This window comes from Alligator sinensis, unplaced genomic scaffold (genome assembly GCF_000455745.1).
Source record: "Alligator sinensis unplaced genomic scaffold, ASM45574v1 scaffold125_1, whole genome shotgun sequence".
NCBI lineage: Eukaryota > Metazoa > Chordata > Crocodylia > Alligatoridae > Alligator > Alligator sinensis.
The window spans coordinates 3,869,539-3,891,676 of record NW_005841893.1 but is presented as its reverse complement, the minus strand read 5'-3'; the positions used below and the strand labels follow the sequence as shown (position 1 = coordinate 3,891,676).

The window sequence follows — 22,138 nt, the reverse complement described above, 5'->3', positions numbered from 1 at the left end:
CTGTAAAAAATATCAGCTTTCTTGTCTGGCATGGCCACCAGATTACCGTTTGTGTCTTGCAGGGGCCCTACATTGCCTGGGGCCCTCTTCTTGCTCCCAATGTACTTGAAAAAGGACTTTTTGTTGTCCTTAATCCTGGACGCTAGTCTGAGCTCCATCTCTGCCTTGGCCTTCCTAATAGCCCTCCTACACTCCTGGGCCGAGGAGGAGTACTCCTCCTTGGTGATAGTTCCTCCCTTCCATTGGTTGTACACCTCCCTTTTGGTCATCAGGCACTGCTGAATGCCCTTGCTGAGCCAAGGGGGTTTCTGAGCACTCTTACCCACCTTGCTTCTCTCAGGAACTGTTATCCTTTGGGCCTGGAGGATCGCCCCCCCTTAAGGTACGACCATCCTCGTGGACTCCCATCTCCTCTACCTTCTGGGCCCTTAGTGCCTCCCCCATTAGTCTCCTAAACTCATTGAAGTTGGCCGTTCTGAAGTCAAGAGCTTTAGCCTTGGTGTGAGCCCTAGATGCCCTGCGTTGGATAATGAAATCCAGCAGGTGATGATCGCTATTGCCCAGGTGGTCAAGGACCTGCAGTCCCCTCACCAGGTCATCCCCCATGGCCAGGACCAGGTCCAGCAAGGTATTACCCCTAGTGGGGCTGTGTACTTCCTGGATAAGGTAAACCTAAATTATATCTTTCTTCTCCTCTTACCTATGAGGGGTGCATGTATCTGCATAGACTTTTGTCCCATTCTTCCAGCCCACTTTCAACCTGTACCTTACATACGACCTGTGCAGAGCCCCTACTGCACCCGAATCACCACAGCTGCTATTCCAGGAGGCTCCTAACACCCCAGGTAAGGCTGCTGGGACCAACCCAAGTGCTGGCCCCAGCCTCCCCTATCCCACCCGGGGCAATTTGCCATGGGCCACAGCGTGTATGCAGGGGCATGCCCATAGACAACTAGCAACGAGACAAATATGTGCTGCTACTATTTGTTCCCAGGGGAACTACATGCTCATGGAGATGTGCCCAAGGACTCCATCCTTTTAACCAATTGGCAAATTTATCATTGAAGTAAATGGAATCACTACTGTGCCTGCTTCCACAAAAGCCAATGAAAATTTCTTAAATTCTCACTGACTTCCACAGGAGGCAGGATTTGGCCACAATTATAAAAATACAAGTTTTATAAAATGCTCCAGCTTTCCCCAGATGGGCTAGCTGTTATCATAAGACTTCTGCTTTTATCACTTGCTTCCTACAAAAACCAGGAAGATCCTGGCAAGCCACAGAAACAATTTTATATTAAACTACCATAAAAAAGCATGTAGCCATACACAGACACTTGTGCACTCTCTTTCCCATTGCTAATGCTGGGTTCACGCCTCTTGGACTTGACTGGCTGTTGCAGAGCAGGGAGCGCCCACTGCCAGCACTATGTCCTAAGAGCTGTGGTTGTACGCAGATGGCATTCACCACCAGGGATTCTACTGAAACACGGAGCTCCCATTTGCAGCAGAGGATCCCTAAGGAACCCTACTCATACAGGCTGTATAGCAGATACACTCTCTTAGTGCATCTACATGCATCCCTGGATGGTTTCACTTCGCCTCTTCATAGGAAACTAGCACCTATTTTGTGAATGGTGCTGGCCATCTACAGAGCCACATCACAACAAGGTTTGCAGAGTCATAACAGTCCCTTTGGGAAAGCTTCTGTCACCTGAGGCTTATGTTCATCCTCTGGTGTAGCCTAGGACTGACTCGAGCCCTTGGCACTGAGATTTCTAAGAAAACAGTCATCAGACATTTGTTCTATCTAATATATTCTACACCAGCCTTCAAAAACAAAAGTAAAAGCAACTCCCACCACAGACAATCATGAGGAAGATGCTTATGTATTATTATTATTATTATTATCATCATCATCTCTGCATACTTCTACATATGTAGTTACAAATCCTGTTGCTCTTTAATTTTAATTGCATGTGTGCTACAGAGAGAGCAATATATACCATAAGGAGCTACAGAAAGGACAAAATCTTCCAGAATGATTAGGTGCAATGTCTTTGCTATCTAAGCCTTTCCAGCTCATTAATATTTCATTTTTATATATGCCTTAACTGTTTTTTGCAACATGCTCCTATTTCCCCCTTTTAAGTACAAGCAAGTGAGACTGTTTGATGTAACTAGTAAACCTTCCTTGTCTTTCCCCTCCTATGCCTCTTGAGGGTTTTAAACACTTCAAGTGCAATATATACTAGAAAAAAAAACATGTCTCACATTGAATCCATCTAAAAAGATTTTTTTCAAGTTTCCCTTCTAGTCACATTCATCTGTGAAAGAGCGTAAAAAGAAGTCATGAAAATAAGCAGTACTATACATACTTCCTGAGCTGCAGTTCTCACTGAAGCTGAAGGGAGAGACTGCTATGACAGTGTTTCCCAACTAGTGTGCTGTCAAAAATGAACAGGTGTGCCGCTGAATTTTGCCATGGCAACGAGGTACAGTAGGTATAAGGATGGGGAATGCCTTAACAGGTGTGCCGCGGAACATTTTTATTAATATAAGTGTGCCTTGGGCTGGAAAAGGTTGGGAAATACTGTGCTATAATACTGCTCAGAAGCTTCCCCTCTCCATGGGAAAGAAACTCAGCGAAACAACTCTCAACAACTTTCCTTTCCTTCAAGGAAAGGCAGAATGCGGAGAACACCTCATTCAGTTGAGAAAATGAAAATAGGACATACTAAAGAAACACGTGAGATTTTCACAACCCCCTCCCATGCTAAGAAACATCCCAGTCTTTTGTACTCTTCAATGCAGATCATGTGTTTTAGAAGAACAACAGGTAGCAAACATCCTTGAGCTAACAACTCAAACTTGAACCCCCTACAAACAACACATTCAATACAACCACATCCAACTCATTTCTACTCCAAAGACATCATTTCTTCCTGCAATCCCCACAAGTTAAAGGCATCTTCCAAGAAGGTCATGTGAAAGATGACAAACTTAGGTCCCAATTCTCCTTACACTCGCACCCCAGTGTGATTCAGGAAAAATTTCACAGGCATGAATAGGAGGTTTTGATCAGAGGAGGAAAAGCAGCCTGCCCTCTGCATTTCCCAGGGTGTGCTGCCTACTCCAGGTTTGTCTTGTAGCTGTTTGACTAGTTCAGGGCAAAGCTCCAGGTCCCACGTGAGACAGAATGGGCTCTCAGCACAAAATAAATCATTCACAGGAGTGTCACCGGTGGCTTGCTTTTCCTCCACCACCATCCACAAAGGCCACGTGTCCTCAACCACTGTGCCCTTGCCCACACCCAGCTGCTGCAGGGAGAGGAAAGCCACCAGGCAGTGTGCGTGCCCAGGGCACGTGGTTTTAATGGAGGGCCCAGGGCTCCTCCACTTTGCAAGCTGCCTCCGCTGCCTGCCAGCATCCAAGCGCTCCCCTGAAGTGCTGCGACTGCGAGCTGCCAGCACAGCCAGCCTCCTCTCGGCAATGCCACCCAGCAGCCCCCTGCCGCCAGAGCCTAGGGAGCAACACAGCCCCCCACCCTGGCACAGGCACCCCGGATTCTCCTGCTGCCGCTGGAGCAGCAACACAGGGGTTGCCCACCTCCTCCCTCCTCCTTTCCCAATCAGCTGCCAAAGCTGCCTTGCTTCCCCAGCCCCGGATCTACCTGCAGGACGCAAAGCAGAAAGGAGCAATCTCATGCTAGCACCACTCCCCCTGCATGCCCCCCCGCCCTGGGGGAGTGCAGGGTGCCCCATCCCGTGCAGCTCCCCCTCCCCAAACCAGCAAGAGGGGCGGGACGCCAGGCAGGTCCCCCCTGCCCCACCCCAGCATGTCAGGAGCCCAACAGCAGCAAGGCCCGGCTGGCTGCCCCCCGCCCGTGACACCCCTGTCACCTGCCGGGTGCCCGCAGGGAGGGAGAGGGGCATGGAGGGGGATCGGCTACCTGGCTGGACTGCGGCTCTGCGGGCTCCTCCAGCGCACTCAGCGCTCGCTTTCTGTTTTGGATGGGGGGGGCTCTTCCTTGCCCGCCGCCGCCGCCTCTGCGGGCTGGGCCGGCTGCCTTCCACGCACGCCCCCTTGATCCGGGGCTAATAATCCTCCTGGAGCCAGCACAGCTCCTCTGCCAGAGCCGCCTCTTCCCAGGCAGTCATGTTGCCCTGTGTATGCAGCCGGCTGTTTGCCGGAGAGGGGAGGGCTGGGGGCGGCGCTTGCAAGTGGCCGTGTTGCCACCTCACGGGAAGGCAGCGCCTCGCCTCCGCGCGAGCTGCCGAGGGAGGGAGGGGCGCGCGGGCGGCGCAGGGAGGAGAGCCGGCGGCCACAGCCTACGACTCAAGACGTGGTATTGGCGCCAAGGGCTTGGGAAGCCTCACCTCCCTGGGCTCTGAGTGAGCACAGAGGGAGCAACATTTTCTCAAGCCTCCTTGTTGTTTTTTTGCAGAAATCTAGTTGGTCTAATAACGGTTATCACCTCTACCACCAGTCCCGATTCCCAAGCTCCCCTGGCATCCTAGAAAATGACCTCAAGCGGTCATCTAGCACAACCCCCAGCTCCAAACAGGACCAGCCCCAGCTACATCATCCCAGCTAAGGCTTTAGCACAGGAGCAAGCACACAGCTGGGAAAGAATCTCATCCAGGGACTCATTTTCGCTTCTTCGCAGTCACCATCTGCTTGAGCACTTCCACCCCACCCCCTGTACTGTAGGATTGTGGACTCCTTCCTCTTCCCCCACCTTCTCTTTATTTTAGGTATTGATGTGCCTGGCTATTTGCTTTCCAGTTTCTGGAGTGCACCTATCACAATCCAACCACAACTGCTTGTCACTGGAAACATAAAAGCAGAAAACAGCAGTTCCCCTTCTTAAAAACAGGTTCCAATGTCAAGGCAAGGTTTTGCTCTTTGTGATACCAGTGTCAATGCAGGACTGACTCCACAGGAGAGGAGGCGAGTCAGTCCAGTTAGTCCAGATTTACACCCAGGCGACTGAGATCAGAATATAACTGCAACACCAAAAACACAAAGGAAGTGAAAATGAGGAAATGGCATTGTTTTGTGCAGTTAGCACTCCAAACTGCAAGGGAGACTTACTGTTTGCAAACTTTGTTCCTTACCAACATACACCCAGTACCATTCCAGCAGCCTTTACTCTTGTGAGTTGTGTTTATTGGTACAAGTAGTCCCCTCCGTTTCAGTAGCACAAGTTGCACAACTCACATGACTCGCATGAGTATTGATGATGCACATGAGACATGTGCCCTATAGTCCTGATTTTACTATAAATAAGCAAAGGCATAATGTTAGGCTCGTAAGTAGCCCCATTGGCTTAACTAATAGTGTGCAACAGGCAAGGATTTTTGTGGGTGATATCTTTTGCTGGACAAACTGCATGGTTGGAATAGACTTAGACAAGCTTTTGAATGCAATGCATTCTTAACATTATACACATACTTAAGTGTGTTACTGAAACAGAGGCAAAATCTTTGACTCTGAAAACAAGTGATTTACCTTCAGATCTATGCAGGCCTACTCACACACTAAAGTCAATGGAATAACTTTTGACATCCAAGCAGCCAGGATTTTACCTCATGATGTATTGTTGTAAAACATTCAACACTGATAAAACATTTTTTGAAAAGCAGTTGGGTCAATTCCTGTTGCACTTACATAGGCAGAATCCACTTCACGGCAGTGGGAGTTTGTCTAGGAAAAGACTGCAAGATGTGGTGCGCAATTATCTGGAAATGTAGGTGTTGCAAATTTATGGAGAATAAAAAAACTAGGTACTACTTACGAAATGCTTTCTAAATAGATGTCATGCTTATTGCCCAGGACTCTAGTCTAAAAGGTATAATTGATGTAACCTGACATAACCCATATGTAATTCTGCTGTGTTGCTCTGTTCCCCTTCCCTGCTGGTATTGAATAATAAATCAGGAACAGATAACATATTCTGCAGCAAATGATACAAGAAAGGTTAGAGTACATTGTGCAAGATGCTTATTGACAGGACTAGGAATACAAGGCTAGAAGCAGAAATATTTTAGTAATCCTTCCTCCTGGGATAATGTTTCCTGGGAAAAAACTGTTCAACTTTAACTTACATTACTTAACATTTTGCAGATTGCAAACAAGGATATATAGTATCCAAATACTTGGAGTCGGAATCAGTTTCAAGTTCAGCAAAGTACTTAAACATGCTTAGTTTTGAGCACGTGATTAGTACCATTGGAGACAAGAGGATTATTCACAAGCTTGACCTTAGGTACATGCTTAAGTAATCTGCTAAACTGAAATGGATGTAAGCACATGTTTGAAGTTGAAAGCACAGGCATAAATGCTCTGCTGAAACAGGTTCCAATTAAGGGCCATAAGTTCTTCCCCCACACCACTTCCTTTTTCTCATTCTTCCTTACATTTAAGTGAAGGGTTCTTAAAGCCTCTCGATGGTTAGCTGTAACTCTGCAACACATCACTGCTGCCATGCCATTTGTCTGCTGCCCTGAAAGAGGAGCACCTGCAGTGAAGGAACACTCAAAGCATTCTTGCTCCTGATGCTCCCAGTCACAGGCTCTGCTTCAGTATGGCGATATTGGCAGCAGCTAGAGGTTGAACAAAATAATAGCAGCTTTACAAACTATTAATCATATTCTAAGTGAATGCAAGAACCCCCAGCCATAACATGATTAAAGTAGGTATGCTGACTGAAAACCAACTAGGGAGCACAATGATTATCTACCCTGCCAAAGCGTTGTTCCTCAAGCTGCTGATGTCCCTATGGATACCATAGTAGGCAATTTCAGACTGATAGAAAATTAATTTGATCAGCAGCATCTGACAAGGCCAAGAATGCACCCTTGTACCTTTGCATGCTCCTGAATAAAATCTGACCCTTCTTCAGCTCCTTTCTAATTCAGAGGGTTGCAGAGAACTCTGGTAAGTGGGATAGAGGACAAGTTGCCATTGAATCATTTTTTATTGGTTAAGGTCTAAGACCAGGAGAGGAATTCACAAAGTGAACTCCATGTCACCTTGCCTCTCTGGGTTTATCCAGCTATGAAGGCTTGCAACTCAAGGATTCTCTATCCTGAAATAATAGCCACCAAAAAAGACCATCGCGAAACAGCACTGTTCCGATTCAACTTCCATTTCAATGATTCAACGCAACAGTTTTTCATTTAGAGTTTTGTTTCATTTCGAAAGCACAGTTCCGTTTCGTCAAAACTGTTTTGCTGTTTCGGCCATAGGTTATTATGGGGAAATGTAAAATGCAGCAGACAGGCAGATCTGAGGCTTGCCCGCACCCCCGGAAGGGCTGCGGGGGCTGTGCCGGAGTCCTCCCGGGGGTGCAGGCAAGCCCCCAATCTGCCTGCTGGATGAGAGGAGCGGGTGCTGCTGCCTGGGACCGGTGGCAGCACCGATCTTCCTGGTGCTGGTCCCAAGTGGCAGCACCCGGCTTCTGTCATCTGGCAGGCAGATCGGGGCTTGCCTGCACCCCCAGGAGGGCTGTGGGAGCTGTGCCGGAGTCCTCCCGGGGGTGCAGGCAAGCCCCGATCTGCCTGCCAGATGACAGAAGCTGGCTGCTGCCGCCTGGGGCCAGTGGCAGCACCAATCTTCCCGGAGCCAGTCCCCACCCCCTGTCATTCAGCAGGCAGATCAGGGTCACACACCACCAGGAAGACTCTGGCACAGCCCCTGTAGCCCTCTAGGGGGTGCTGGCAGGCTCCCAATCTGCCTGTCAGCTGACAGGAGCTGGGTGCTGCTGCCTGGAGCCAGCGGCAGCCAGGGCCATCCCTGGAGGGGTGAACTGGGGCAACACCCCAGGCCCTACGCTTTGAGGGACCCTGTGGAGCTGGGCAAAGTGACTGTGGTGACTCAACACCACCGCCGCTGCCGGCTTTGCATCTGGCCACTCGCTACCCTGGCCAAGGGTGCAGGACCTTGGGCAAATCAATTCATGAGGGGACCTGCCCCTGCCCCTGCCCCGATCCTGTGCACCCTGGATGCAAAGAAGCCACCGCCACTGTCAGCGGGGCAGTGGGGGAGGGGGCAATGAGCAGCCAGATGCAAAACCAGCAGCAGCGATGCAGAGTCACCATGGCCACACCACCTGGCTCCACACAGCCTCCCAAAGTGTGGGGCCCAGGGCGGTTGCCCTGATTCACACTTCCCGGGGACGGACCTAGCTGCTGCTGGCCCCAGGCAGCAGCACCTGGCTCCTGTTATCCAACAGGCAAATCGGGGGTCCACCGGCACCCCCAGGAGCGCTGTGGGGGCTATGCCATAGTCCTCCTGGTGGTGCATGCTCCCAATCTGCCTGCCAGGTGACAGGAGCTGGGTGCTGCCACCTGGGGCCAGTGGCAGCACTGATCTTCCTGGCATTGGGTGTGGGCTGTGCTCAGCACCGTTCTGTCATTGGGCAGGCAGATCAGGGGCCTGCACCCCCAAGAAGATTCTGGCACAGCCCCCATCGCCCTCCCGGGGGTGCGGGCAAGCTCCTGATCTGCCTGCCAGATGACAGGAGGTGGGTGCTGCCAGCTGGGACCAGAGCTGAAACCAGTAAGCCTGGCTTTGAAACTTGAAACTTTTCAAAATTTTTGAAATGTTTCGAGTTTCCTTGTTTTGTTTCGAAGCTGTTTTGAAGGCTTTTGTTTCATTTCAATTTCACTGTTTCGAGGTCAAAACGCATCGAAACAGCTTCAAAATAAAACGCTGGGTGAAATTTCGCACAGTCCTAGTACCAAGCATTTGGTAACAGGCTTGGAGGGTGACTGCAATTTTCAGCAAGAGGTGGTGGAAGTCTCATGAGGGAGTTGGTTCTTTAGCCAGAGGGTAAGTATGAAGGGCAATTTCAGTATACTGAATAGGGAAAGATAGAATCTGACTGTATTGGTGGGCAACATTCCAGTATTGTTACTAAGTGAGCCCTGAGAAGATTAAATGCCAGTCCCACCAGCTTAAGGAACAACATATATAGTTCAGAATCTTCAGCAGCACTGCTTTCACAAGGTCCATCTTGCTTTGGGCTGTCCACATGTAAAAATGGTGAGGAAATGGAATATTCCCTGCATTGTATAAGAATTTTGTGAAATTTTAAGATGTCATCTCTGTCAGTATTATTTAACCAGACAACATCTAAACTATACACTTCAACAGCAACAGGTCTGAGTGCAGATTCTGACTTGGCTCTGTAACTTCATGTCAGGGCAGGATGTCAAAATATATGGGAAGTCATCTGGATATCTTGTAAAGGATATGTCACCAGACACAGGTTAGTAATGAAGGGGTCCTTTACGCCACAGACTTGCACTTTTGCCCAACCCCTGACACAATGCAAAACCTGGAACTTCAACATTATCTTCCCTTATTGGAGGACATTTTGCTCAACTTAAAGTTTCTGCCTTTCTGCTTCAAGTGCTGCTTTCCAGTGTTAGAAATCAACAATGGAGATAATGATGCTGGCTTCGATACCTTTGATTTTGATATCAGCTTTGATACATGGGTGTCAATGTTGGGATTTTTCTTGGTGCATCTTCTCTGCACCAGTCCTCAATGTTGCTTGTCTGGATGACTCTACCTTGCTCCTACAGTTTGTCTGCTTTGGGTCCATTGAGAACTTTATAGACTGTTTCAGAAGATGAAGCTTCAGCCTCACACAGAGGCGACGCATAGGGGGTGCATGCAGGTGCACATGCACCCCCTGCACATGGCGGTGCACTCCCGCTGAGTGGTCCATGATCGCCCCTGGCCGCCGCTGGCAGCCTGTGGGTGGTCACCGACCCATGGTTGGCACTCGCCACCCCGCTACGCCCCGCTGCCGACAGTGCCAGCAGCATCTGTGGGAGCTCCCCACTCACCGCCACCGGGCTCCTGCCGCTGCACTCCCGTCAGCGCCAGTACAGCCGTGCCCCCCCAGCCACCAGGGGCATACACTGTTCATGGCCTCACATCTCATGATTTATACATTTTAAAATGAAATGATAGACCACTGTGCCCATTTTTAAGGGAATTAGTCCTTCACGTAATAAACAGGACTTAAAGACTGCAGACTTCAGTCTTCCATGTGAGGGTGTCCTGCACAAGATGTTCAGTGAAAGGTGAAGCCTAGAGGGAGATAGTCAAACAATCAATTCTGCTTCTAGACAGGTAGATATGATCAGTTATCATAAATCAAGGTAATCAGGAGAGTTCTTAAGGGTTTTAAATTTAGCCAGTGCTAAGAACCAGTGGGCTGAGCACTTGCCAGGTTACATCTCACTGCTATTGATGGTAAGATAGATCTGAAGGAGGATTCTAGCCAACTCTCATTTTATGACCTTGTATGGGAGCATAAGAAGACACTATGTACACACACAGCCCTAGCAAACACTGCTGCTTGAGATGATCCCATCTAAAATGCCTGCTTTGGAATTCATATACACACTTAAGCATTTAAGCAATTAGGTTACTTCCAATCTCCTTTTGAAAAACCCTTTTCCCAGGAAGGATTTCCAGATAATAAACGAGTCTGTCTCTGTTTTGAATGGTATGGGATTGTAACCACTTATATATGTTTGGGGGATTCACTGTCTGACACAGTTCACCTGCTCAAAAATACATACATTTGGAACAAGTCATCTTGTTAAAAAAAGTGATATCATTTGTGATACTAACATTAAGAGTTGGACAAAAGAGACTAATGCTTTCTTTAAATTACTCATAAAAGAATAGTAATTTAAACAGTTGTTCAATTAAATGTTAATGTTTTTGCTCCTTTGAAGCAGGCTGTAAATTGATTTATAGTCTCTGCCATTGGTATCCCTCCATGGTGGTGGCACAAATGACACTTCTTTTCAGCAAGATAACCACCTTTAAAACTGAATTCAGAAACAGCAATTATAATTAGGAACTTAAAATACACTTCAGTTCATTCACAGTGACAAGTGCTTCTAACCCTGTGAACTTTTATATTATTAAGCTAAGCAAAGAGGGAGGATTTAACTAGCTCTGTAGTGAGTTGTCTGACAGAAATCTGAACTCTGGTGAGCATGTCCCCGTGGATTTAAATGAAAAAAAAAATCACCATGTGGTTTGCAGTACTCCTCATTTCGCCGATTAGACTTGTGTCCAGGTCATCCTATTCTGAGCTTTCTTATTTTTCCAGTGAGATGCAAACAGTTAATACAGGTATTATCATCTCCATACACTGTACTTTGGTCCCAAAGCAGTTGTTTAAAAACTGTGTGTTCAGGGGGAGGGTAAGAAAGTAAAAAGCATTAATGAGTCAGAAATGGAGGGCTGGATTATTTACTGTGAGTATTAGGAGAACTGGATTTGGTGAGACTGAAATGTGGGGAAACATGCTGCTCTACTAATGAAGGCAAATGAGAATGAAAAAAAAATGACATAAAAAGGACAGCTTATAAAACAAATTTTGTAAATACTTTTCTTTACCTCATAATACCTTAAGCAATGTCTATATGCACAATTTTTGCTGCTTTAACTATACTGATATAATAACAGTGGTACAACTACCCCCTAGGAGTATGTGGCTATACATGTATAAAAATTGTTTATTTTAGCATAGCTCATTTATGCATGGAATAAGAATAAGGTATACCAGTATAATGAATCATAGAAAAGTAGGGGTGGAAGGGATCTCAGGAGGTCATCTAGTCCAACCCCCTGCTCAAAGTGGGACCATCCCCAACTAGATCATCACAGCCAAAGCTTAGTCTAGCTGGGTCTTATAAACCTCCAACGATGAAGATTCCACAACCTCTCTGGGTAACCTGTTCCAGTGTTTTACTACCCTCCTAATGATAAAATAAAAACAGGATATAAGAGAAATTATCAGCCAACAGGCAAGAGAGGTGTAGTAAAGCCCTGAGGAGTTTGCTTCTGATGATGAGTTGAGGCTGTCTGAAGACCAGGAGCAAACCAGAGACCACCACACTTAAGTCCATAAAACTAGGAGCCATCCCAAATGTACCCAAAGAACGATGTTCTACACAGTCAAGCCCTCAGATACCACAGCATTTGCCCTGAGGAGAAAATACTTGTGACACTCATCTCACCAAACTAAAAACTGCTTATACCTAGCAAGGGCACTACAGCAGAGAAGTAAACCATATCTTTGAAAGAACCACTCAAATACCCCTCAGCAACCTACTATAATACAAGAAACCCCACACTGACTGCATACTTACCATCCCTCACTAAAACAAATAAGAAGGATCATCAAACACTTGCAGCCTATACTTGAGAGGAACCAGACTTTGAGAGAAATAGTCCCAGCTCCACTGCTCCTATATTTCAGCTAACCCCCTAACCTTGCCCAACTCATCATCAGAAGCAAACTCCCCACTAACCAATAGGTACTTAATGGGACCCAGCCTTGTCTCAATACCAAAAGCAAGACCAGCCAGCTCATCTCTAATGTCACAACAATCAACACTCCCCACAATAAAGCCATTGGATTCCACAGAGCATACATATATCTATCCCAGAATGTGATATATCTCATCCAATAAATGAAATGCTCCCGGTAACTATGTAAGTAAAACTACACACCAGAATAAATGATCGCTGAAAAAGATAAGAAACAGAGACACTAGAATACAGGTAGAGGAACATTTGTTTCACAGAAAAATCACTCCCTGTCTGATCTCATAGTTATTATGTTCAAGGGAAATTTACAAAACACCTTCAAAAGTTGCATCTGAGAACAGGCAGACAAGGTTCCTTGGGTGAATTTGATATCTTTTATTAGACCAACCCAAATAGTTGGAGAATAGTTATTAAGCAAGCTTTTGGATTCAAAAACCCTTCGTCAGGCTAAGATCGCACGTTTGAAAGAGCCACCTGGATACCACGTGAAGAACTGCTGCAGTACAGAAGAAAAATCCCCACAAATCGCACACCGCTGGTTATGATGTATCACCCCTCCCTTGAACCTGTACGAAAAATCCTCAAAAAATTGCAACCCATGCTAGAAAGAGACCCTATTCTTAAAAAGATCTTCCCAGAGCCACCCATCCTAGCCTTCAAACAAGCACCGAACCTCGCCAACCTCATCACCAGAAGCAAACTTCCTCAAGCCCAGAACACACCAAAAGGATCCAGACCGTGCCAGGACAAGAAATGCAAAACCTGCCAACACATCTCCACCACCCCCATTATAACTACACCCCACAACAGAGCCATCAGCATCCCTGGATCTTACAGCTGCACCTCCAGAAATGTAATATACCTCAATCAATGCACCAAATACCCTGATGGAAAATATGTAGGAGACACCAAACAACAACTGCACACCGGAAATCTATCACAGACAGAAATACCCAATTACCGGTGCAGGCACATTTCTCACAGGAGGGCCACTCTCTCTCCAATCTCTCAGTCCTGATCCTCAAAGGAAACTTACACAACACTTCCCAGAGACGAGCCTATGAACTCCATTTCATCAGCCTCCTGGATACTAGAGATCATGGACTAAATATAGACATTGGATTTTTGATACATTATAATCCGCCTGGCAACTGACTCCCCAGCCCAGCCCCTGGCTTCTTTACTTTTCATTCCATCCAGGAAGAGCACACACCAACTGCTGAAACTTCCTTAGTCTGACGAAGGATTTTTGAACCCGAAAGCTTGCTTAATAACTATTCTCCAACTATTTGGGTTGGTCTAATAAAAGATATCAAATTCACCCAAGGAACCTTGTCTGCCTATGTCCTTAGACCAACACAGCTACAACCTAAACCCCTGCATCTGAGAACAGGAATTCATTAACTTCTTGGAGACTAAGAACCAGGGACTTAACATAGACAATGACTTCATGGTCTACCATAATTAGGGTGATACTACATCCTGGTTTGGCTGGGACACTCCCAGATTCCATAGGCTGGTCCTGGCCTTTTGGTCAAAAGCCCCAGGCCAGAGTCTGGTCAAGGGGTGGCACAGCATGGCATACCAGGAAAGCAGCTGAGCAGGCACCACTTCTGGTGTGCTGGAGCAAGGTGGGCGGACTGAAGCAGGTGTTCATCCTGCCTGCATGTGGCACATCTCTGCTCCCACACAGCAGCAGCTGTGCATGCCCAGCCACCTGCTTGGTACATCATGCTCCTCCTCCTCCCTGCCTAACTCCATCCCAGGACTTTTGACCAACCAGCTGAGACCAGCCTACGGAATCCAAGAGTGTCCTAGCCAAATAAGGATGAATAGTTACCCTAACCATAATCTACCTGATACTGACTAATCTCTGCACTTTACATGTGATAACAATCCTCCTGAATGAGTCTGCGCTCCACTCATTAGGTTTTTTACCACATCTACATGTTGGCTACCAAATACTGTAATTTATTTTATATCCTGGTTTTATTTACATATGGAATTTCACACAAGCCTGTCTTCCCTCTGCTACTTTGCTCTGCTGTGCCTGCTTCTCTCCCAAACTTGAGGCAGAGTACTCTGTTACCTGAAAGCTTATCCAAGGGTGAAGTTGTATGTTACACCTAGACCATACTAAATCTGTGGAATGTTAAGGTACAATGTGCTGCAAGAAGTCACATGTTAAGAGGTAATGCCATTACTTGCCTGCACAGCTCTGACTTGCCACTAGAGGACTGGTGAGCAGGAGCATAACTAGGAGCCTGGACACTTGGGCTCTAACCATACTCTGGATAGGGGAGCAGCTGGAAGCTGTGAATCCTGGGATGCTGGAGGATTGCACAGTTGGTCACTTTATCTCCATGGAGCAGACTGAAATTACCCTCATACAAACTAGATAGCATGGCCCAAAGTTAACACTTGCCAAAATGGCATAATTTTGAGATGCTCAGAGGGCACTTAGCACAAGTTAACCAGCTTTAATGGGCAGAGGCTTGTGTTTTAAGTGCCCTCAGTATGCATTAAGTGTGACATGTAACTTCACTCTACATCTGACCCAACCATGCAATTGATCCAATAAAAGATATCACCCACAAAATATCTTACCTCTTTCATAAAACAATATGCTTCTATTAGTGCAAAAACTATCTGTACACCTTAGGCTCCAGTCCTGCAATGAACTAGGCTGGGCGAGATATTATGGGTCTGCTACAGTGCTTCATATTGGCACTAGGGTCTCCCCAGCTGAAGCTCATTGAAGGATTGAGGCCTCCTGTTATAAGCAAGGATGTTTTCAAGAACACCCAGTTTACGTCTGTTGTGACTGTATTCCTCTTAGCTTGGACAATAAACATTAAGTCATTTCACTTCTCTTTCTAAAGCACTTCTTTCCCAGGATCCTCATGTTATAATTTTTGGATATCAGATACCACATATGTTTATTTTATTCTTTATTTGTGGAATCTAAACTGTGGTAACATTCCTGTTTATCTTAGGATTTATAAAAGGTTTTGTTTGTTTAGTGTTTCTATAATATTTATCTGTTTAGCCAAATTTAAGTAGACAAACACTCCTTTCATTTTTGCTACTGAACCATTGTACAAATGGGAATATGGAAGAAACCTGCTGCTACAAGAGGAAAACGTATTTTTATTTGAAATATACTGAAGATTTGTTTAACATTGGAATTTTGAGCTAAGGGTGGTATTCTGCACCGGAAAGCAGAGGACTAAAGGATTTGTATCACTTTATAATATCTGAGATTTTTTTTCAATGCATCACCACAGCAGGAACTGTTCTAAATACAATTGAACTAAAGGGGCAAATTCTGCATTTAACTAACTTTCACTAGGTTTTCCTTAAGCCTAAATAACCCCTAAGCTCTTATATTAGCATAGAATTATACAAGATTTTTTTTCAGCATAGTAAAGGTCTGTGGATTCTAAACGGGTCTTTAGCCTTCGCATGCTATTCAACAAGAAAGTTTAACAAAAGCTAGAGCCCGTACAGCTGAGGTAGGTGGAGCAGATGAAGAGGAAATTGCCATCCATCACAATGAGTCCTAGCACAATCCACTAACTGAACTGCAACTCCTCTGGCCACCCAAAAGGCCCCTCAACACATTAGACAAATGCATAGCAAACATTCTGAACTAATGTAATGAGTGGAATTAATGAAAATACCCAGGAGCTGATTAATCTATTCCCTGTTATCTTTGACTAGATTCTATTCAACCTGTTAGGTGCCTAAATGGACAAAGGTGCCTAAATGTGATCTTACTCAACCCTGCTAAAATTATCACAAACAGTAGATGGGTCTCCTCCTGCTTCCTGATTTTTATGGATTTGTCTTAAAGGTAAGGTGATAGCGTGTAGTAGAAGTGGGTGTGTTAACAGTTTTATGCACTTGAGCAGGGTAGCATAGTATCTCTGTATACAGACCCAGCAGCATATTTTTCATGGTGACAAGTGATTATCAGGAGAGATCTGACTTCCATACCTAAAAGTCAACTGTACTTTCCATAAATCAAAAGAGAAAGCACTGTCATGTTTATGTCTCAAGCTTAACATAAAAGCCGTGGCATACCTTGGATGACTGCTCATCTGTAAAAATATATCTACGTAAAAACTAAAGCATTCAGATTTAGCTACTGATTTTAATTTTGTAAGCCTGCTGGCAAAATGTTTCTGGGCTATTGGAATATGTATATCCAAGCACATTATATCCATTTAGCCTTGTAACCATTTTATAGATGGGAACTGATACATGGGGTTTATTAAATTAATTTCCCAGAGTTGTGTGTTTTGCTTGAAGACTCAGTTGCATTTTCTGATTCCAAGCCTAGTGTCCCATCCCCAGACCATCCTTCACTTTATATTTATTTCACACAATAGAATAGAATTTCAAAAAAATGTAGAGAAGATATATACTGGTATCATGCACTGTGTTCATAAAATTCTTTCTGGCCCCATAAATTTGAAAAAAAATGTACATCTTGGTGTACACAGCAAATGCTTGGTTGTATCTAAGATGTGTGAAAGGTTCATCCTTGTTCTTACAGTCCACTATTGCAGCAAAGAGATTGCTTTGCCTCATAAAGCATTATAGTGGATCATGTGACCATAACCCTTCAGAAGAAGGGGGAGCTTCAAGTCTAAAGTCCTCCTTCAGGTTCTCACAATGTGCAATCATAAAAGGTTGTTGAGATGCATATATTTTCACATTCAGTGTCTATTGTGCTTAGCTTCAGACTTTGCATGCATGAGAGAGAATGCTATTTTCCTGTATTCAGAAGTCTCATTGTAAAGTAAAATCCTAAAATACCCTAGGAAAGGGGATGGACAAGGAGGCAGAGTGCCATTGACCCCAGTGTCATTAGTTTGGCATAAACTCTGGACTACTGATCATGGAGCTGTCAGTTGAAAACAGTTTTTCCACTGTGTTCAGTGGGCTTTAGATCAGACCCTAAAAGTGGTATGCATTAGTGCCATTGTTGCTAGCACTATCACAGACACTATTATGCATATTTATAACACACACAGTAGTGGTATTCAGTAATGCAGTGAGCCAGTAGAAACAGCCATGGAGCCTTTCAAATATTCAATCTTCCTTTCCTTTAATAACTGGGGTGGACCCTGTTTTTCACTTTATTCTTTGAAGCACATACATGTTCAAGACACTTAATTCTTGGAACAAAAGAACTGTCATCATGGACCAGACCAGTGACAGATCATCCAGCCCAGTGCTATAAACCTGAGTGTGACCAATTCTGGTTGCTTAAGAGGAAGGCATAAACCTGCCAGTGTAATGATGGTAAGAGTTCTACAATAGAAAAAAAAGTTACCAGGTGATGTAGTAGAACAGATACACACTTGGACTAAGAAACTATGTAGGCAAAGGTAGTCAGCTAGGTACACATATAGCTTAAGTTACAAGTAAAGCAATAATGCTAATTAAGTGTATTGAAATGTTCTGCACTGTGCATATATTGCAGCTATTACACACATGACGCAGAAATACAATGCTGCAAGGAAAGTTTATTTCCCAGACAGTGGTCAGCTTGTATGTCTTGAAATATGACATTGAAAAGACTTTACCACATCATCCTCGGTAGCGAATCAATTATTGATTCTCCCCATAGTCGCATTAAAGCAATAAATGATATCCACCATCAAGGCGTTTTATTAACACTGTGATTCTCAAAAGTGACAGCTGATACAGTAGCACAGAAGAACAAGGCAGTGACCTAGCTGCAAATTTTTGGGTTCACAGGTGCCCAAGTATCACCAAACATGTTCAGCTCAACGTTAAATCAATAACAAAAATGTTCACAATGCAGAACTTATTGCAGTGCTATAGAGCAGTAATAATTTATATGTCAATAAGTTTCCTGACTTTTATGTCCCTATTCACTCTGCCCCTGAGAGAAAAATTATATTTATCATGACAACCTTTGAATCACATACAGGTAGTAAATAGGCTTCCTCCAATATAGATGTATAGTTATTAAACAAACACACCCATATTTGTTATTAGCTTTAACTTTCAGGAGGATTTCCTATTCCTTGATCTAAACTATTACACAACTCTTGAAAGAGATATTAAATAAAAAGAGAAAGTGAAAAGTAAGTGTTGCTGCATGTAAAAACATGCCAGCATATTAAATATGTGTTCATTAACAGAAAATAAATTAAAAACAGAGTGCTTTTGCCTCCCTAGGGCAATAGTAAGCTATGCCTCAACAAGCTGCATGGATATATGTCCCTGAACAATTTCTTTCCATAAACATTTGTATACCTGCCATGAAACCTCCAGCATCATGAGTCCATTTGCTACTTCCAAGATACAAAGTCCTTTTCTCAAGCATCACTTAGAACTGCTTAGCGAAGGTTTAGAAATCCTTAACAAGAAATCTCAGAAATGTTTATTCCTTTCTTTTTAATTTCCGAAAAATAAATTATTTTATAGTAAAGCAAAATAATCCTATTGGCCACATCCAGATGAGCACAGACATTTGGTTCCCCAGGGACAAGCAGCAGCACACATTTTGCAGCTTCTGTGAGCCAGACTCAGTTTTGGGTGGTGCATGATACCGCCACATTTTCTCTTCATGGGCTTTCCTGACTCCGGGATCTCCTGGGTTCAACATCCCCCTACCCCCCACCCCCTCCCAATGCTGCAAGGTAGCAGCACAGGGAATGCCTGAATGTGCAGTGTGTGGCACCACATACCACACATAGCATTGTCTGGATGCGGCTATTGAGTTTTAGTATTGTTTTTCTATTGAAGGAAGAAGCAATTTTTATGCACGCCTCTGTTGTTTTCTTTTCAAAATGGATCCCATAGTTAGAAGTAAAGGTAAAAGTCAGGTTTTGGGTGAGAGGGGTCGCATACTTTCCTCATTCTGTGTTTGTATAGTTCTTAACACCATGAGGCCCTAATCCTGGTTGGAGCCTTGGGCCCATGAATAAACTTGAGATATTCAGACTTATGTCTCCTGAAATTTGATGGGAAATGGGTCCTAATTTCTATAGGTTCCTTTTACAAATTCCCAAACAAAACACGTGTTTTAAATAGCACCCTTTGCTGTGGAGCTCTTTCAAACACTTATTTTTTACAAATAAAAAAACCTAAACAAATAGCATGGATTATCATGGAGTCCACTTATAATTTATTATTTGAGACCATCTTTGTCATGCAAGACAACAAAAGTCTTGGAATGTCATGAGTCTTAGCTGTACAGAAATGTGATTGATTTGCTAAAAATTGAACTTATTTTGGGGGTTGGTAGGCAAATATACATTATATTAATTGCAAACTGTAGACAACTGCATGGGTAGTGAAGGGCATAATCTTGCATTTACTTAAGTACAGGGCAAAACTCCTATAACATTAATGAGAAAAAGGTCTGTTCCCTGATCAAATGAAAGATAGTTAATGTATAGTTTGACATATATCCCTCAAATATGGATGTACAGTTCTTTCTGGAATCCTAAAACTCTAACAGACAGGGGAACTGGGGACCAATTCTTGAAGGGACTATACTTATTTTTCAAATACCTTATTGCATTGTCATGAAGGTTGATAGGTAAAGAAGGAAGTTCTTTCCTTATCTACTGAAGGGCTTCATGCACGAGTAACACTTAGCCTTTCTCAGCTACTCTGAGGCAAATACTCCTTTGGGGCCTTTATCAGACTGATCTATGCATTTTTACTGTCAGATAAGAATAAGGTCAAGAGGACGTTAGAGCCTCTTAGAATATCCTCATGGTACCTTAGAGTCAATTCACAATAGCACACAAGTTGTAGGCTGTACCAAATTATGTATGCCACACTGGAGGGAATGGTCCTGTGTATTGAACATGGCATTCCACAGATGCCATTTGAGGTTATTATTTTAAATGTTCTCAGGTGGAACTGGAATTTGTTTTCTCAGGGGTTTTCTCCAAAAGGCTTGCATAGCTTTCTGTGCTAGAGATCACAACGGCCATATGTTGCTAGGGTGAGAACTGCATGATCATTTTCTGTAGGCTGAACTACTTGCAGTGCTCAAAGATTGCTTGCATGTATTACACACTATGTATACTCCAGCATGCTGACAGAGATCCACTGTAGACTATGACTCATTACATCAATTCAAAAATCTCCTTATGAATATCAAATCACTGCTACATCAAAATAGATTTTTCTGGGAGCCTTCATACCAGAACTACAAGGGAAAATTCAGTAAGTATTTCTGGTTATAGTCTTTTAGTATGTCTGTTCCACATCCCAATGAGCACCCCAAAGAGCAATGCAGTTGTTCTCCAGGCAAAGCTCCTATTCCCTTCAATATTTATACAAGCTGCAGAATTACACCCATAGCTTAAGTTATCAAACACTTTCTTGCCTCTTTCCAATAAAGTCTTCATAGGATTATTAAAAGCAACCTAAAAACAATTTTTTAAATTTCTTTTATTGAGAGATTTATCATAGCAGCACGTCCAGTGCTGGGGTCTGATCTTACTCCCCTCAAAATCAGCAGGAGTTCAGGCATTGGCCTAATTGGCAAATGGTAAGGGCCAATCATGATGCATTTTGAAATTGTTACTACATTTATAGCTAGAGCACAAAATCCAGATGGGAAAACTATTACACTATAATAGCTGTAAAAACACAAATGTAATTACACACATTTTGGGTCTAATCTGAATTTTGTTTTAAACGTGTCTGAAGCAGCAGCTGTCTGCAGAAAGCACTGAGAATTATTGAGCCACCATTGCATTCCATTCACTTCCAGATTATTGGCGCTAATAATAAGAATGAAATATTAAATGGTATTCTTTAACTGTAATAGCTTTTTAATGTATAAACATTTAAAAAAATAGATATGTGGCTCTACACATCTGTAAATCACTTTCTTGAGAACAACAGCAGACTTGTAACTAGTTCTGCTTTCAGCTCTTAATGCTGCTACAGATATATAAACTCTAAGATCATATCCACCAGCATTTAGTACAGCTATATGCTATTTGTAAATAATCTGCAAAAATCAGCAAAACTCTCCTGTAGAGTGCTCATACAAGCAAAGATTTCTGAATTATCACTGATAGTATACATTGTGTTCAAATAAAACCTGTTCTTAGGCTCAAATATCAACAACACCATGCTGTAGCTCCTAAATGGTGTGAAAAGGGAGAAAAAAGGTGGCAGAAGTGCTAATGCATTTGTTTGATGTGTATATGTGAAAAACAGGAGGTGTGCAGGAGTGTTACTATACAGGCAGCTAGCAAGGCAAATTGTTTGGTTTTACTCCCCCCCACCTCTTACTGAAAAATAATTACAGCTGTACATAAAGATCATAATGCTGATTTTATTCATCTGACACTGATATTGCTTTATCCCCATTGAACTCTCCACTTTTTGTTTTTCACTGATCTTTTTTATATACCACCGACAATACACAAGGCAACGTATATAATGCAATAGCTGTGAACAAGTTTATACCTATATGATTCACTATGGCACCTTGCCAATAAAGAGTCACTGACTTCACTTCAAAATGTTTTCCCTTTAATTAGTGTGAAACCCCCCCCAATTATCTAAAAGAACCATGTGGATTCTCTTCACAGTGGGGAAAGCAAAACCATAGTCATTCCATAGTGGGGAAATAGCCATGTTCCTTTATCAAAAATCTATTTGATAGTTACCAGCATATTCCTGAGAAATCAGTTATTTGTCACTATACAGCTTCGAGTTTTGTGATTGGCCTGTTTTAAAGCTG

General features: G+C 43.9%; 1 protein-coding gene across 3 annotated transcripts in view; it reads right to left on the bottom strand.

The window, feature by feature from the left end:
- CCSER1 (coiled-coil serine rich protein 1) overlaps positions 1–4,229 on the bottom strand; it is a 331,818-nt gene extending 327,589 nt beyond the window's left edge. For all 3 annotated transcript variants that reach the window (XM_025197303.1, XM_025197302.1, XM_014517133.2), the window contains exon 1: positions 3,953–4,229. The gene's annotated coding sequence lies outside the window, so the exon portion shown is untranslated. The remainder of the gene's footprint in view (positions 1–3,952) is intronic.
- Positions 4,230–22,138: the final 17,909 nt, after the last annotated feature.